General features: G+C 48.2%; 1 long non-coding RNA gene across 1 annotated transcript; it reads left to right on the plus strand.

Annotated features, from left to right (window-relative positions):
- Window positions 1-9,121: 9,121 nt before the first annotated feature.
- On the plus strand, window positions 9,122-13,281 carry LOC306644228. The gene is made up of 3 exons (XR_013759213.1): window positions 9,122-9,906; window positions 11,931-12,190; window positions 12,833-13,281. It is a non-coding gene; the product is annotated as an uncharacterized lncRNA (long non-coding RNA).
- Window positions 13,282-16,292: the final 3,011 nt, after the last annotated feature.

Genomic DNA, 16,292 nt, shown 5'->3' on the forward strand with positions numbered 1-16,292 from the left:
CAATTATAAAACCTTGTAAAGGTAAAGTAAAGTAAACCTTGTAAAGTAAAGAAGCAGAAATTACAGGCTGTGAATGTGCATACAACAGTAGACTGAGAACACCCTTGTGTAACACTATTTATCAGCACACAATCATGCATGGAGCAGAGACGCGAAAGTCTTTTTTCACAGAGGAAGAATCTGAGATTTAAGAAATTCAGTAACTTGCCCAAAGTTCTGCCCCAGTCCGTACAAACATATGAAACTGCAGTTCCTATCAATTGATATTTTTTTGTTGCTGAGCAGGCAGCAGCTCAAAGCAGATACGTAGACTGTTTTTGGGTCCCGATAAAAATTTTAAATTGGTCATAAAATGTTTTAATGCTCATCAAGGTAAGTATCCAAACGATGTTAAAATGTATTTCATTTTTATAATGCAACATTATTGCAATGCTAGAATTGCTTGTTGGTCATTTTTCTTTCTGATTGAAAACAGACACAAAGGATGGTGAAAAGCAGATTAATATTACGAGCAAACTCCATTTGGAAACTTGAAAACTGTGGCTGCCAGTATGTAAATTTGTATCTTATGTTAAGGAAAAGCGTCCAATGCTTAGAAAAAAGGCAAAAGGAGGGATTGCATGTTCTTTCAGCATCATACCGAACTGTCTGACAGAACCCCCAACCCCAGGACTGTTTAATTCTACTCTCAATTGGGGGCGAGACTGAGGTTACATGTAACTTGTCAATTTTTGTTCAGAGGAGATGCAAATGAACTGTCTGATAGAAAAGACAACCCTAAAAGCTATGGTTTTGTTGCCCTGAAGAACGCCGACCAGTTTTGCATCTAACCTGGCGACTTTATTCCCAGTTCTTCATTGCCCATCAATACTTAGCGCTCTCTTACCACCTGGGCGGTTCTCTCATTAGTGAGTTAAACATTTGTCATATTTCCATTCTGTGTTCTTTTAGAAGCCATGCCTAACTTTTTAAAGTTTTGACACTACTATTGAAAGAAATGAACACCTTAAGGAGAGCTTATCATTGTGTGCTCATATTATTTCTTGCAGGCATACAAATAAAGAGGAACTGAAGGTTTCTATTTTCTTGTTGCCTGTTTCTTTAAAATATTCAATCATCTCTGTTTGGATTGTGTGGAGGTTTAATTGAGCTCTGGATGAAGCAAAATATAGGGAAGACCTTTATCTTAAATCAAAACACACGTAAAAGTACTCCTTTAAGAAGTAGCAAAAGCTGCAGAATATAATGTAAAAAGTGAAAGTTCCCCCATTACTCCCTCTCTGACTCTCTTAGGCTCACCGTGGTTCATGTCTACCCTTCCAGGCCCTTTTCTTTGTATACAAACATGGGCACGTGTATGCACGCACATGCAAAGAATTATGTTGTACATACTGTTATTCAGTAACTTAAATATAATTTATCTTGGCTATTATTTCGCATGAGGGCATAGAAATCTACCTCATTTTTCTTAGGCCTATAATTTTAAAAACCATATTAAAAATGATTGCCAATTTTTTGTTATAAAGTGTATTTATGGATATGGTAATGACAAAACAGTCAAGAAGGTGTGAATGAAAAAGGTGCTGCCCCATGTTCCCCTCCAGAAGTAACCACTTCTGCCCAAAACCGCTGGAAACCATGGTTTAAAAGCTCCCTTTTGCCAGTCACATTTAAACATTTTTTTAGTTCTGTTCCCTACCTTAGTGACTCTTCTTTCGGGGCAAATTTTACCAGTTTATATCAAGAATACCTCTAAATATATTCTTTCAGCAGCCTATTTATTTGAACTTATTTCTACTTAAAGCTCTTTTAAAGATTAAAGATGTAAAGAACTGATGCGCTGAAAACTTACCTCATCCCAAAGCGAGCTTTCAGGCCTGCACCTGTCGCTGATGGTATCTTTATGTCCCAGATCTTCAGGCCTGACTTTGGATCCGGTGTGCCAGTAACAGACCCAGATTCTAACAACTTTCGCCTCTGCCATCGTCCCCCGATGTGACTCTGTATTACAAGTCTCCTGCTTTGCTCTCACCCCCAAAGTATACTTCAACACCGTCAGCAGAGTGAGGGGCAGATCTCAGGCTAGTGTCCAGGAACCTTGCCCTTGCTGTTCCCGCCATGCATCGCTTGCCCTTTGGCCTTACACTGGCCCTCTTCTGACCACTCTGCTTAAAATTGCAAATCGTGATCATATTCCTCGTGTCTCTGTATTTTTTTCCATCTACTCATACCATGTTTTGTGCATTGTGTCTGCCTGTCTTCCACTGGCAGATGGGACGGGAGTCTGTGCCTGCTTTGTACACTACTGTACCTTCAGCCCTTAGGACTGTGTGGAGTGGATCAAGGAACCACTCGATAGGAACCTGCTTATGAACGTGCTGCCTAGAGCTTGCAGACTCATCATTGGCTAATAGGTATGAGGTGGGCAAGTGTTGTGACCCCTTTTTTGTTGACCCTGAGCAAGGACCCAATTTGTAGGTAAGATTTCATTTTACTTAGAACAGCTTACACTTCTGGTTTAAGTTAGAGGAAGAAAGCCCTCTAAGAGGTCAAATTCAGCAGGGACTTTTAAAAGATACAGCTTTGTAACCGGTACCTGTGATGGCTTCCATTGAATTAATTTAAAGATATGTGAAAGCGCTGGCCACAGGTGCCGCAGAGGAGATGTTATTTGTGAATTGGATTCCTGCAGATCTTATTAGTTAAGGTGACGTAGATGGAAGCTGCGGATCCCTCATCCACCATTCCTAGTGTCCTTATGTGAATGGTGTTCTTACAAGAAAAAGGACATTTGAACACAGACACAGGGCAGAAGGCCTCATGGAGATGGCAGAAGTTTGAGTGAGGCTGCCGCAAGTCAAGGAACACCCAGAACTGCAGGAGCTGAGGAGATCCCTCCCTGTCTGTGGAAGGAGCATGGCTCTGCCTTTGTCTCCATTTTGGACTTCTGGTCTCCAGAACTGTGAGAGGACAAATCTCTGTGGTTGTAAACCACCCGGTTTGTGATACTTTGTTAGGGTAGGACTGGGAAATAAAAACAGTTATAAATAGGTCAATTTTCAGGTGATAAACCATTTGTGTTTCTGTGTTTTCACACCCACAAATGAAGCTCTGTTGAGAAAAGGGTGGGTCTTCTGTTGGTTTAGCCTATAAACTAAAGATTTCCAAGGCCGAGGAGGGGAGAGAGAGGGCTGCGTTTCTTTATTTGGTCATGACCCTGACTGAATGAGGAGAGGAACCCATGACTCAGCACTGTACAAAACATGCTGGTTTGCGCTGGCTGCCTGCTGAGAAATTCATTACCACCCTGTGTGGTTGCAAGGCACTCAACTCTTGGAGACCTGAGACTCCTCTGACTTGAGGTTGGAAGGGAAAAGTGGGCGTCACTTCAGGCTGCCAAGCAACAAACCATTACTAGCAAGCCAGGTGAAAAAATATCCAAGTTGGCTGAGCAGACAGGAATGGGAGCTCTCAGTCTGGGGCTCACAGAACAATCATTATTTCCATCATGAAGACCAGCTGCCAGTAGACTCATTGGAATTGGACCAGCTCTTGAATGGGGAGGGTGAGGTGGGATCAAACGGAGCGAGGCGCCCGCACGTGGAGCCCCAAGCCTCCATCTGTCACTTCCACCAGCATCCGACAATGGCTAGTGTTCACTTTTCTACCCTTTCTCAGTGTTCTCTCCAGGAATACCCTTTTTTCCTCGTCTACTTAAATCAGCTCATTCTTCAAGGACCAGCGTCGTCCAACAACTCCCATTAAACCATCCCCACCAGTATCAACCCCGCTCACCCCCATTCTCCTGAAGCACCCTGGCTGCTGAATGGGGTCCACACTGGCAGCCTTGGCAGCACCTGGGCATTGTTAGAAATGCAGAGTCTTGGGGTTGAAGGTGTAGCTCAGTGGCAGAGCATATGCTTAGCATGTGTGAGACCCTGGGTTCAAGGCCGAGCAAGCCAGCAGCAAGAAGGAAATATTGCCTCTTGGGCCTGTGCCCGACCTACTGAATCAGAATTTACATCCTAACTGATCCCCAGGTGGGTCCCGTGCATACTAAGGCATGGGGAGCACTGATCTATGGTGTTCATTCCCTGTGGTTTCTGAACCAGCAGCAGCAGAGGCACCCAGGAACTTGCTCAAAATGAAGACTTAGGCCCCACCCCAAATTAAATGAATCTGACTCCCTGGGGTGGGGCCCAACCGTCTGTGATTTAACACGTGCTCTAGAGATTCTGATGCACACTCAAGTTTGAGAACCACCCATCCATATCATTCAGCCTAGTTTCCAGTTATGCTCTTTCATTCCATGGGTGTTTTGTCTCAAAAAGGGGACCTGAGAGCAGGAGTCATGTGGGTTGTGTGTTTTTCTGGCACTGAGCCCTGTTATAAGTACAGGGTGATACATGTCCAGGGGTCACTACCTGCTAACTGCTCTGAACAATCATGAGAGGGCTGGGAGGAGGACCGGGACGCTGGAGGTAGACCTCCCTTTGTAACTGAGTCTCGAAGGTTTGGGTTTTTGAGGAGTGTTATGCTTCCTCTCTCAAATCGGGACTGGCAATACCATGTAATTTTGTTATCTCGTCACAGTCTGACTTGATCCAGAATTCTGTCTCCAATAGTTTTATATGGGTTTCCTCCCTGGAAAAAGTCATTTTTATTTGCTATTAAAATAAAGCAATGCTGGCTGACTTCCTTTCTCTGGATCAATAAGTCCTTCATCTGGGCAGTGGCTGTGCTGGCTCCCTGGACTTGCAGTATCAGTGAGAAGGAATCTCAGACATGACTAATGTACAGCCTCCTCAGGCTTCCTGCTCATGAACTCTCATAAATCGCTGCTGTGTTCCATCACCGTCCATTAACGCCGCAGCAAGAGTTCTGGGCTGGGGAGCAGACCGGCCTTGCTCCCTGTGCTCTTCCTCCTTGGGCTGGCTGCTAGCTTTCAAATCACCAGACATAATTCCTTTTGAATTGCTTAATGGGCATACAATTTTCATCAGAGTCATAGAACACTTGAGCTGGAAGGAACCAGAGAAGTCATCTGCTCCTTTATTTCACAGGTAGACCAACAGTGGAGGAACTTCTGGATTCAAGTTTATGTGATTGGTTAATAATAGAATTACAACCAGAGCTGGTTCTTCTAACTCTCAGTTTAAGAGTAGTGGTGACTTCCAGTTAGGGGAGCCCCTCAGTTTACACCTATTTTCTCTAATCCTGACACCAAACCTTAGACCCACCCCAGGATTAAATTCTTTGCTCAGAATCATCCTCCAGGATTAGAACCCCTGACCCAGCCCTGTGTGGAATTATGCACAGGTCCAGTAATCTGACTCAGAGAAGAATATTCTGAGCACCCAAATCAAGTCCCAAATTAAACAGGATGCTCAAACCATGGATGAGTTGGGGGGAGGCACATTTCCCAAACCATGGGCTGTAGGAAAGGAAGCTGGCCTGAAGAACCTTGGGAGAAGGAGGCGTTCCAACCCCACTAGGTTTCTGCTCACTGAAATGCTGGTTATAATTTGATTTACACATATAGGAAGGAGAATAGTGATCTCACATTAAATCCCAGGTCTAGGGGAAGACACCCTATTGGGAGTAGGGGTAGGAAGAAGGAGGGTGAGAGATCTGTTAGAGCACTTTCCAATAAGGCAAGTGTCCGCCATTTTCCATGTATCTACATGGAAGCTGCTGAATATCCCTTCAAGACAGGCAGATCTGTTTTACCAAAAGAGACAATCAGGGGGTTCGGTGAGGTTGTAACCAAAGTTAGGAGACAGCCCCAAATTCTATTCCTTACACTCGAGTTTCTTCCAGGGTGACTAACTTGTCCTGGCTTGCCCAGGACTTTTTCTGTTTTGAAACTGGAAATCCAGCATCTCAGGAACTCCCTCAGCCCAGGGCAAACCTTGCTCCTCCCTCTTTTTGTCTCACATTGGACAAGAGTTCTTGCCAGAAGCCACCCTGGCCTCAAAGGTGCTGAGTTAGGCCTGCTCTGCTCAGCTGACTGGCGCCTGGCACAGGGCGGGCTGCCGGCTCCGCATCCAGTGGTGGAGGTGGGATGGAGCCCACAGCCCTGGGGCTGGTTGTGGCTCTGCCAGTCGCCAGGCCATCCCACTGCACTTTCCTGTGGAGGGCTGGTCACCGATAGGGTTGTGGCTGTCCTTTTCTACTTTAACTCACACCTACAAGAAGTGAGACATGATGGAGACAAACAGGAAGACAAGTGAGTCAGCCCCCGGGACCAGTGCTTCTGCCTGTAGACAAATGTCACTGCAAGGGTCGGAAACATTCAGAGTTGCTCAAGGCAAAAGGGGCTGTATCTGAAGGACACCATCCTCACAGGAACGAGAATGGGCTTCATGAGCAGCTTGCAAAGTAGAGAGTGGAAACAGCCTCTTACCTGCTGGTCTTGTCCAGCCCAGCCACGCTGGGGTTCTGAAGGACCAGTAGCAACACCAGGTTTAACTAATTGCTAATGTGCACAGGCAGATCTGGAGGCGATGCTGGGCTTCTCTGGAGAAGAACTGGGTATGAGGATACAACTTGGAGAGAAGGGGACACTTCCCTGGCAATAGAGTTTCAGAATTAGGATATGATCCTAGATGGTGGCAGAGCAGTGGGAAAGGGGAGGGGCTGAGCTCTGCAGCTTGGTTCTTGATCCCCCTAGTGGAGAATTTGGTGGCCCCTGGTGGCCGGTGGGAAGGAAAATAGGTGCGGAGTTCCCTGCGGTCTGAGCCCTGGACCCCCAGCCCACGTGGCAGTGCTCAGCTGGACCACAGGTGAGTGCGGGTGTTCTGCAGTCTGCTCTTGGACTTCACAGAGTGCTTCCCCTTCCAAGGCAGCTCCACTTGCTACTTTTGCTTCTTAGAGAAGTTTAGCTTTTAGACAATGATAATAGACAACATGCAAATCCCAGTCTTAGCCCTGGCACGCACTCCAGCCCTGTGGACGCGTCCCCTTCTCACCAGATCCTGGGGTGACTGTTGGGATGGACTGAAGCATCCTTTATTTGTGAGCCAACATTTTGTGCTAAAAATGTTCTGCTTTTGTTTGTTGCTGTGAATGTTTAAAAAATCTTGATAATGAACTGGTCCTCAATGAGGAGAAGTCAGCACACTGAAGCCTTTAGGCTCCAGCAGGGACTTAGGCAGCCAGGGTTCTTCCCCACCAAGGCCAGGAGGCCCCCGACCCGCTTACAGCTAACCAACACCTGATGTTTAGCTAGGTTAACAAGATGGACCACCCATTTTTACAGTAAGAAACATGGCCCTTTTGAGACGGCTGCCTGGGCCAGAAAAGAGTGTGGGCTGAGCTGAGGCCTCCGTCCATTACGGCATGATCTGGAAAGGAGGCCAGCTCGGTAACTGGGCTCAAGGGAAACATTCTTACCACACTCCTCCAAGACTGCTTCGAGACCTGGCCAGGAAGGGCCCCAACCAAGAGGCCTGTATTTAAACCATGAGCTTTAATTCAGATCCTGTTTTGTGAACTCAGAATTGAGCTAAACATTGACCCTGGGAGTGAAGATGGTCTCACGGACATCACAGCAAAACACTCAAGTGGAGAAGAGGGACAAGAGGGTTTGACCAGTCTTATAAAGCAGAACAGAACCGTATTCTCGAGAAGTCAGGCTGATTCCTGAGAAAGAGGAGCCAGGTGGCAGGCTGGAGCATTGAACTGCTCATGGAGACTCAGAGATCTGGTTCTCAGGCATGAGGTGGCTCCAGGGCAGTTTCTCCTCCACTTAATGATTCGAGGGTGATAACTATTCTTGTTCCTGTTTCCTCCTTGCTAACAGGTCTGTTGGTACCTGAGGAGCTGGACAACTTTGCTTAAGTTAATCATCTCACCTTACTAAACAATTTCAAGTCAAGGTCTCAAGGGCTTCTGTGGAACACTGAGAGTTCTCCCTCATTTGGGGAAGATCTCTGAAGTAGAGCTCTACAGATGGGACAGCAGGGTGCTGTGCTGTGTGCTTGGTTGATTGTGTTTATTGCACCTGGAATCTGGTATCATTCATGGATGACTTACAGGTCATCTTGGACAGAACCATCATAGCAACCACCATGATGACCAGAAAGCAGATGGTCAGCTGAGGCCACAGACAGGATCTTTGGGTACTGCTCTCCAGGGGAAGGGTTTCAGGGTAGCAGGGGGCATTAAGCAACATGTTTTCTTCAAAATTCCACCAAGATCCTGATCTTCTAGCTGGTGAGCACATAACCTCATAGCTACTGAAAACCAGGCCAGATGGGCAAGCACGTGTTCCAGGACTGAGTTCAAGGTGGGCATGGGGTAGGGGATATATGAGACAGGAAGACCAAGATTTCTGGACTCATGGATTTCCTTCTTCTAGAAAGATAACCAGACTTGTTAAACATCTCATAAAATGCCTGAAAATTAGCATAGCCAGACACTAGACAGGGTGAGAGCCAGGTTTTTTTTGGCCAAGGAGCCTTGAGAATTCACCCAGCGCTGCAGGCAAGGCCTCCTCCAGCAAGAGTTCCTGGGGCCAAGAGAACAGAATGGGCCCAGCTAAGATGCCGCTGAGGGCACTCTGCTGGAAGGGCAAGGCACGCTTTGGTCAGCACTCGGGTTGGGGCCATTTGGAGCTGTGGAGGGGACACAGGCAGAAAGGTTCCTGGCAGGACTGGTGGGGCAGGGCTGCTCAGTGTCACTGCTCTCCAGCATGGGGAGGGGCTCTCTCTCCACCTCTCTTCTCAAGAGATGCAAGTATAGGCAGACTCGGGTCAGGCGGTGTAGACGGAGCTGAGAACAGAAGTGAGGGCACCACAGACACTGAATGTTAGTTGAAGGGACCTTGTGGGGCCAATGTCTTGGGATCTTCTCCAGCATCTGAGCTCCCATAGACAGGGGCTCCTCTGTTCTAGCAGGAGCGGAGGTTCCCTCGTCAGGGCCTCAGGAAGCCAAGAGTGATCCAATACCCCCTCCTTCCCAGCCCCACTCATCCTAAGATGTAAGACTTGGGGCACATTCTTCCTAGTAGCTTTGGAGGGGGGGCAGGGAGGAAAGGAAGGGGGGGGAGGAGAGGGGAGGGGAGCTAAAGTCTGAGAAGGGATAGGGAAGGAAGACGTCATCTAGACAGGAAATGGGGCCATTCGGGGTGTCAGTCAGGGACTCACAGTCCTCTTCCTTCTGAGGGAGTCTACGTGCAGGATGTTTTATCAGCATTTTTGAAGTCTCCAGTGACTTTAATGAAGCCAAAGCCCCATTCTTCAGAAAGTGGGTTCAAAAACAACAACAACAAAATGTCTGCCCAGGTCACACAACTAATGACTGGTTAAACAGAGGATTGGTTAAAAGTCCTACTCGGCCAGGTGGCTGTCCCCTGCTTGATCCGTTATCAGTTACCAGGGAACATTTGCCAGACTCAACTCTGGACACTGGGGCCCACTCATCCAGCTGCACGTGCCAGGCAGATGTCTTCCAGAGAGCCCAGGAAATACTCCAGGACCTGGGCCTTCCAGGGACTTTGCTCAGTGTCCCCAAACTGTATACCTGGGGGTCTAGATTCCCATATGGCTCCTTCTGGTTTCTGAGAACTCACTGTTTAGGGGTCGGGATGGCGCAGGTGTCACCATCAGCCTCTTGGCTGGCAAGGGGTACGGAACTCTCTCACTCTGGAGTTTGGGTCAAGTCTACCTCCAGCAGGGGGCATTAAGCAACAGGTTTTCTTCAAAATTCCACCAAGATCTGGATCTTCTAGCTGGTTACTTTCTTTTCTGCAGTTGCCAAGAAGAATTTGGAAACAGGGTGTGAGGCACTCTGGGGAAGGTTGTGTCCATTTACACCTGTCTCCAGTCCATCCTGATAGTCACCATGGGAACTGGTGAGAAGTGGCTGGCTCCTCAATCACGAGGAGGTGTCCATAAGGATTGGGTAAGTGCCATGGCTGTCGCTGGGGCTGAGACTGGAGAAGTCAGGGGAAGATCCTGACTGAGAACGTTACAGGAGGGATGGGAAACTCTTGACGGGCTCAGATGACACCAAGACCTCCTGAGCGTTGTCACTTGGGGATCTTGCACGGCAGGTACGAATTTGGAGACAGGATGAGAGGCACTTGCAGACTCTTGGGCTGTTCCTGTTGGGATGGGTTCTGATCCTGTCTTCTCAGTTTCTAACTTGCCTGTTGATGACATTTTTTGGGGGCTGCCATCAGAGTCTGCTGACACTGACCCAACACTCATCTAGGTATAATCCTGCACAGGCATCTGAGCTCATTAGTTCTACCTCAAAGGATGTCGACTCTGATGGCTGATCTGCTAGTGGCCACCTCCCCATTGTGGAATTTGGTGAATGACTTATTTTAAGAGGGGAAGTGCTTGGTGTTCTCATGGAGAACTCTCTTCTACCCTCCATGCCTGGATTATACTCAGTAACCTAAAACACTGGCTCTCATTAGGCTTTCTGATGCCAGGACCTTTCCTACCATAGAGCAGGGCCCTCACAGTGTGTGAGCGGGGTCTCACCTTGACACTGACCATAGCCACTTGCTGTCTATTCTCTGCATCCTCCTGCAGACAGGGTTTGTCCTTGTGCTCAGAGTTTGCGAAGGCCAATTATAGAGCATCTCATGATCTGTCCCCTCACTCTGCAAGGGTTATAGCTGGGTAGAATTTACACAGGTAGCTTTAGCCTGTTGCTGGAGTAGAGCGAGTGCCAGAACGCTGGCCCCAGTGCTGGTAAAGCCATAGTCCAGCTTGGCTGCACCGCCTTCCAGCTCCCGGCCCAGCATGAGCAGAGCTAAGAGGAGAGAGAGGCTCAGCCAGAGAGGCCTGCAGAAGGGAGTCTTCAGGCCAAAGAGGGAGGCTCCCAGTGGGAGTCAAGACTGGCAAAGGCAGGGAGACCTTCCCAGGTGGGCAGGGTGACTCCTGTCTCCAGACTGTCAATAGGCCACAGGGGCATTTGAAGGCTGATGTGGTTTTGAACCTCCCTCTGAGGTAGGCCCAGCCATGCACTATATGGGAAAGAGGTGGGCCAATCTACCCCGACTGGCCAAGGATTGCCTGGTCAATCCTTGGTTCTACTACAGGCATGCAGCCAGCCAGAGCTCCGGCCTCTATTGCTGAGGGTCCAGGGCTTCAGAAATCTTGGGCACATTCTTCTTCACAACACATGCCAGCAAGTCGGTTCTATGTCTGGAAGGGGAAGACACAAAGGAAAGACCCGAGATTCCTCTGGACCATCCTGAAGGCCAATGAGCCATCCTAAGGGCTGATGGGCTGTGGGGCACCAACTTTCATGCTGTATTCGTAGGTTCTCAGGTGACAGCAAGGCACCACCTGGTGGGTGCTGACTGCACGCTGCTTACCTCAAATACCTCTTAGTGCTTTCACCTTCACTACTCTATTCCCTTTTAACTAACCAAATCTCATTTCTAGGAAAGGACCTAGCTCATGGCTGATGACACTTAAGTACTAGGGGACTTTGCTCCATGAGAACAGTGAGTTTGCTAATCTTCAGAGGATGGATGCTGTCGTTTCTGTCCCTGGAGACCCAGCCTTCTGGCGGATGTCACCCAAGCTCACATACCTTATTCTGGTCGTGCTCCCTCCACGTAGCTCTCTTTACAGGGCATTTTCCTCAGGGACCCAGTGAACTAGGAGTGGATCATGGGATGGCGGCAGGGGGCTCTTCACCCGGCTCCACAGGTCCAAATACCTTCCTGCTCACATAGAAGGAAAGCCATTTATCACCCTGGAGGAAAAGCAAGAAAGCATGAAGCCTCAGGGGAGACTCCGGAAGAGTCGAAGAGAAAGATTTGGCCAAGACCTGGTGGGGTGGAGAAGCAGATTGTCAGTAGACAGGCAGAGGTGTGCAGGGGAAGGAGCAGAGTGCAAAAGAGCAGGTTGAAATTTGAATTTAGACAGTTTATGTCTAATCTCAACTTTTCTATTCAACAGCTCCTGGAAGCTCTTTAGATCCTCAGACTCCCAGACTAGCTCATGCTGGGCTCCCAGCTGGCCTTCCACCAAGTTGATGTCACAGCCATGCCCAGCCTGACCATCCCACCCGAGGCTTCTTCCCTGGAACACCGTCTCCTCTGAGCCTCACCTGAGCCCAAGGCTCTACAATGTTTGGCTTCCTGCCTGTCATCTGGCACTGGGGAAGGATCCAGTAGGAACAAAGCAGACTGCTCCAGTTATGGTCTCCCCCAAGCCGAGTAAGTCACAGCCACCTGCAAGTGGTATGTGGTTTTCTTTGTCTACCCTACAAAGCTGCTCCACTTGCTAAGGCTTTGCTCGACAACCCTGGAAGGCAAAGAGAGTGTGGTCTCTGTGACTGTGAAGATAGTTTGTGCTAAGGTGAAGCAGCATGCCTTAGGGGGGAAAAGGCTGGGTTCCCGAATGTTCTCAGTCCTGGACTGGGAGGTTGGGGGACAGTTGTTTTCCTGGCTGTTGCATGGTATTTGCCTTGGCTATTGGAGTGTTGGACTCTGGTTTTTCTGGGAAAGTTCAACCAGGGCATCTCAGAAACTTGCTCACTGGTCAACCATTACAGCCGAGAACAGACCCTGAGTAGGGTTTCTCCAGGTGTTCTCACACAGCACGTAACCACAGTGGAAGGCCAGCCAGGCAACCAGGGGTTGGCAGATCCCCCAGAAGGTCTGAAATGGCAGGATTAAAGTCACTTTTCAGCCCAAGAAAGCATGGCAGCTCTCAGAGTCCTGTCACCAGGGTAATAATGCTCAGGAAAGCGGCCCAAGGCCTTCTGCGGGGCGGGTGGAGGAGAGAACAGGCGCTGGAAAGCAGCCTGAGCTGGGGAGTCCCTCAATTCCTTCTCTCTCAACTCCCCTTTTCCCCAGGTCAGGCAGTCTGGCTGTGTTGGTTGGGAGAAACTGCCCTGGGGACACTGGGCCACAAAATTCCACAAGTCTTCTCCCCTCACCGACAAACTGCAGGCTCTGCAGAATGCGTGTCACAGCCTCATCTGGAAAGTTCCTGGTGGCGCAGCTGCTCTCCACCCAAGCTGGGAAGTCCCCGTTGGCTGGGGGTCTGTTAGAAAAGGCAGGTCCCTCCCTGCTCCTCCCATGGGAAATCCAAGGACTTTCGAGGGCACTTCCATCGGACCCTTCACCTGGGGCCAGCGGAGGCCGGGGCGAAAAGGGCAGGAGAAGCAACCAGAAGCTGAGGCAGAGAAGTGCGCCGCAGGAAGGACCAAGGGGCGGGGCCACAGACCCCCGACCTTGGTGCCTGCGGTGACCTGGGTCCCCGTCCTGGGCGGGGCGCAGAGCGGCTGTGCGCAGCCCTGGGCTTTCACCGCGGTCCAGCCGGGTGCGGAAGCCGAGGCCGCTGCCTCCTCTCGGTTCGGGGGAGCGCCCGCAAGTGGGTGAGGCACCGAGGGCCAGGTGTGACCAAAAGTTTGTCTGCCCAGTGTCCCCACAGCTCTCTTGGGGAGGCGCCGCGGGACCGCCGGGACCGCGAGGCTGTTCCAAGGCCCAGGGGACCCCGACTCTCCTTGTCGGGTTGCAGGGGAGGAGGCGCGTCTGGGAGCCAGGGGCAGAGGCTGGGGAAGGTCGGAAAGCAAACCATTTGAGTCTCTGGGGACCAGATCTAGGGATTTCCTAGATCTCCCTCACTAGGGACCCTGTTCCGCCCACCAGTGTGGACTTGGAGGAAGACCCAGGGCGGAAATCTCTGCCTTGACACTGACCTTACCGATGGTTTGGAGCCCTCCAAGGCTGTGCCGAAAGGGCTGTGTGCTTCTGCGGAGGCTTGAGATGTGTCCTTCCAGTCCCTGGATCTACTGCTTAAAAAGCAAGATAGATCTGTCGTCTATGTGTTTATTCTTGTAAAATATAATTTAATTATAAAACAGCACAAGAAATGCATTGTTTATGGAATTAATTCTGAAGCTGTCATATTCCCAGCAAAGCCTTTCTGATGTTCCAGAAAACTTCCTCTTCCTTCCCCGCAGCAGTTCTGATTTATTTATGTGCCTTATCTGTTTCCTGGTTTTAATGTCACTTTCACAGCTACAGAATGTCTGTGCAAAATTGTTCCCATTCCCTTGAACTAGGTCGTTTGCAATACCTAGCTGCTCTGAATGATGCTGCGACTCGCTTGCACTCATAAGGATGATTTCCTTAGTGGAATCTGCAGCCAAGAGACACTTTTTAGGATTCTTGGAACATGTTGCCACATGCCCCCCTCCCCCCCAAGAGATTTGCTAATTTACATACCCATCAATTTGATTCAGTAGATGCCCACTCTGAGCCAGTCCCTGGGAATAAATATAAGTTTCTCAGGCATAAATTTGTTTCATCATATCTTTGCCAGCACTGGGTTTTAGTTTTCTTAGCCTTAGCAAATCTGTGGTGCATTTTTGGTTTGCCTTGTTTTGACATCTGGTAGAACATCTGTGGGAGTCAGCCTAGTATCAAAGCCTCTTCTAATTGTCTATATGAGTTGTCCCAGGACCCCTTGGGATGTTGATGTTTACCTTGTCTACTCGAGTTATGTAGTAGAGAGAGTTGCCTTTGTCAGAGGTTTGTAAAGCTGAGTGAGATCTGGGCTTCATTTGGTCAAACCACTTACAGTGGGTTGAATGATTCCCCCCCCCCCCCCTATATGTCCCTGACCTAACCTCTAGAACCTGTGCAAATGACAGTATTTAAAAAAGAATCTTTGCAAATATAATTAAGATAAGGGTCTTGAGATAAAGAGATTAACCTGGATTATCTGGGTGAACTGTAAATCCACTACAAGTATCTTTTTGAGAGAAAGGGGAGATTTGAGACTGAGGACAGTGAACGGTCATGTGAAGAGGGAGGCAGAGACTGAAGTGACATTGCTATGGGCCACCAGACATTGGAAGAGGTGGGAACGATCTTCCTCTAGATCCTCCAGAGGAAGTGTGGCCTTGTTGACACCTGGGACTCATTTTCTGGTCTTTTAGGAGAGAATCAATTTTTGTTGTTTTAATCGATCAAGTTTGCCATGCTTTGTTACAGTGGCCCTGGGAGACAAACATACCCCTCTTTTTACAGCAGAGAAGGCTGCCACAGATGGCTGAGGGCCGTCTGTTCAGTCCAGAGTAGAAATTCGAACCCTGGGCTCTCATCTCCTACACTGGGAAACGGGCTGGGACCTTCTGCTCCGGGTACCCCCAGGCAGGTCCTGGCTTCCCTTGAGAACCTGCAGTTAGAGATGGAGTTGGTGAGGCTTAGGCTGAAAACCAGAAAACTTGGCTCTCATTGTGGCTTTGTTGCTTATTAAATTTTGGTCCAGACAAGTTAGTTTTCCCTTGTAGGCCTCACAGCAGTCTGATACAATGTTGCCACTGCTTCAGGGAGTCTCCTTTAATGCTCTTGAGTCTTTGAGCTGCACATACTGGCTTTGCCCCACAGACCTTTTGGGTCTTTGCAGGCAATGGCTATTTGCTCAGAAGTGATGTCCTATTTCCATTTCTATTGGGTAGATATTATTCTTTAAAAAAATTTTGTTTTTACTTTATTTGTTCTAATTAGCTGTACATGACAGTGGAATGCGCTTATACACTTTTAATAGATCATACATAAATAGAGTGTAATCTCTCATTTTTCTGATTATAAATATTGCAGGATCACATCGGTCATGCAGTCATACATGTACATGAGGTAATAATGTCTTTTTCACTCTACTATCATTCCTTCCCCCATACCCCTTCCCCTCCCTTCACTCCCCTCTACCTAATATAAAGTAACTCTATTCTTCCTTATCCCCTGCATTGTGAATTAGCTTCCACATATCAGAGAAAAATTCAACTTTTGGTTTTTTGGGTTCGGCTTAATTCACTAAGCATGATTTTCTCTAACTCCATCTATTTGCCAGAAAATGCCAAAATTTCATTCTTCTTTAAAGCTGGGTAATATTCCATCATATATATATATATATATATATATATATATATATATATATATATCACATTTTCTTTATTCACTCATCTATTGAAGGGCATCTAGGTTGGTTAGTTTAGCTATTGTGAATTGAGCTGCCATAAACATTGATGTGGCTGTGTCACTGTAGTATGCTGATTTTAAGTCCTTTGGGTATAAACCAAGGAGTGAGATAGCTGGATCAAAAGGTGGTTCCTTTCCAAGTTTTCTGAGGAATCTCCATACTACTTTCCAGAGTGGCTGCACCAGTTTGGATTTCCACTAGAAATGTATGAGTGTACCTTTTCCCCCACATCCTTGCTAACTATTTTCATTGCTTGTATTCTTGATAATTGCCATTCTGACTGGAGTGAGATGAAATCTTAGAGTAGTTTTGATTTGCATTTCT

The sequence above is a fragment of the Sciurus vulgaris genome (assembly GCF_902686455.1).
Source record: "Sciurus vulgaris genome assembly, chromosome: 14".
NCBI lineage: Eukaryota > Metazoa > Chordata > Mammalia > Rodentia > Sciuridae > Sciurus > Sciurus vulgaris.